The 2,500-nt window shown below is 34.4% G+C and overlaps 1 protein-coding gene across 1 annotated transcript in view; it reads left to right on the top strand.

Moving 5' to 3' along the window:
* Positions 1-2,500, top strand: part of LOC106876817 (homeobox protein LOX2) — a 204,184-nt gene that overhangs the window by 198,400 nt on the left and 3,284 nt on the right. The gene's annotated exons all lie outside the window — the stretch shown is intronic.

Raw genomic sequence — 2,500 nt, 5'->3', positions numbered from 1 at the left:
GGCATTAACAAACCATGAGAACGTTGACAAGACGTCATGAACAATAAAGCAGTATATTATATCATTATATCATTATATCATTGTTAAAAGTGCGGATGAAAATATAGGAAAGAGAAAAACATCGAATTCATCGAACAACACAATATAATCAATATATTTCCAGTGCAACGGCAATTATTCTTTTAGCAGACATCGAGTGGCTCGCAATTGGACGAAGCACGACCTGATAATTGAAGTGTTGGACAGGTGATTGTCCGTATGCTAGCGGGATAGGATATATGAAGCTAGTAGCACATTTCCATGAAGATGCATTATTATCTATTGGTCCTGCTTTTTGGCTGAAAATGTGTAACCAGCGGCAGAGTTGACTTTGTCACAGAACATTATTACATCTGACAGAGGAATGTTTTGTATTTTCAGTCCTTTTTGCTCTATTGTTTTTTTTATAGTCATTATTTTGTTTCTGTCACTGGACAACGTTCATACAGCAGCACCGCTTTAAAGTATTTGTTTAGTAGTTCTCAACCATTTTTTTTTTATCTATGTACTCTTTTGATTGCTATCTTATTCCAGTGGATCCCCAAACCCAATCGATGTCTAAGAGACTTAACCACACAGACACGGTTTGCGTCTACGCGCCTCACCTATTGGATCAATACAGTCTCTATACTTATTTTTCGTGGATCTCGGGAATACATTATTTAATAGCCTGGCCCTCCGTCAGTTCTGACGTCGAGTGTTCCAAGTTGATACGATCAATGGCACAGCCTTTTCGTGAAATTAACATCCAAGTGGCTGAGCATTTCATGGACACACGTGGACCCTTACCATACTTCTCAGTGTGACACAGAATGTTACAAGGCTGCCTCTTTTGAATTAAAGGCACAAATCACTTTTGCCATCGGAGTGGCCTTAATCAAATATATCCATTCATTATTGTTTTCAACAACAGAGTGTGACTTCAATGAAGCTTAGTTACCATTTCTAGAAGATAGTGATATCATATACTGGTATCTTTGCCGGATTATATTTCTGGATGATTTTAATAAATGCGTCTTTTTTCTGTACAAACACTAATTCCATTCATTGCACAATAAACCTACAACACTTTGGTCAAAACGATCATTACATTCATGGTTATTTTGATAGTAGGACATAATTAGCAGGTTAAATGTCTATTTTTTTTTTACACTTTTTGTGTTATTTTTTACTTTGCTTGATGATCTTGTTGTTGTTGCTTTCTTTGAGTTAATGAATATTTTTTGCCTCATTAAATGAGAAAATGAAGGAGCAAAGGTTGTCGAGTTGGCGTGTTTTGAGTTACTTACTTATCTGTTTCGTGTCCAGTTCATTACACACAGCCTATCAAGAGAGACTCACGATTGGACAGAACACACGCACACAAGCACAGCAACATATACACATAAATACAAGCTTGTTCACCTACACCGACAGGTGTATATGCTCACATACATTTGTATATAATATATATGTGTATATATGTTTGTATATATATTTATGTATATGTATATATGTCTATATATATATATATATATATATATATATATATATATATATATATATATATATATATATATAGATAGATAGATAGATAGATAGATAGATAGATAGATAGATAGATAGATAGATGTATATATGCATATATTATTGTATGTATATGTATATACATATTGATATATATGCACATGCATATGTATTTATGCATATATATGGCTGAAAAACTAGCCCATGGTGTCATGTCTCCAATGTATTATTTCTAGTTACTGGAGATTTTCTCATATGCAAGTTCGAACACGCGTGCGTAGACGCGCGTATTTAGAAAAAAATCACACACACATACACAATCATATAGGTATGCTACTTACTTTTAATGAACTATTTTAGCCTGTGCGTGTCTATGCAAAAGGACATGTGTGTGTCTTCGTGTGTGTGCATGTGTGTGTATGAGCATGTGTTTATGTGTGTGTGTATGTGTCTGTGTATATGTGTGTGCCATATTGCATGTGCATAAGTAAATGTTTGCTAGTTTCACCGACTCTATATAGTAGTAAGAGGAGTAGGGGGACGGGAGTGGGGAGAGGAAAGTCTAGCGTTAGCTAATCGTGCCAACCAGAAATAAATCAGTTTCTTTCTTTGTATAAATAATTGTAGTTAGGTTTGTTACCTGTATTAATGAAAGGGCAAGAAGACTTTTTCTTTCTGTAGTTTCAAGTTTCGAAATTTGATAGTGACTTTTTATTAGTTGAAAGTGGACAATTGTTTCTTCTTAAGTCAAACGAATTCTCAGAAGTTTTCTTCATTTTTTTTTTTTTTTCTTTTTCCTTAAATTTACTTTACAACTTTCGAAACGGACAAAATATGAGAACGAATCTCTATATCAAAAGTCGAAAAACACCTCACACCCTTCCATAAAAATTTGGATCCGCTCTCTTTTAATATTTTTACTAAGGCAGCGAGCTGGCAGAATCGTTAGCGTGCC

This window comes from Octopus bimaculoides, chromosome 16 (genome assembly GCF_046866305.1).
Source record: "Octopus bimaculoides isolate indiv1 chromosome 16, ASM4686630v1, whole genome shotgun sequence".
In the NCBI taxonomy this organism is placed as follows: Eukaryota; Metazoa; Mollusca; class Cephalopoda; order Octopoda; family Octopodidae; genus Octopus; species Octopus bimaculoides.
This window is presented reverse-complemented; position numbering and strand designations above follow the sequence as displayed.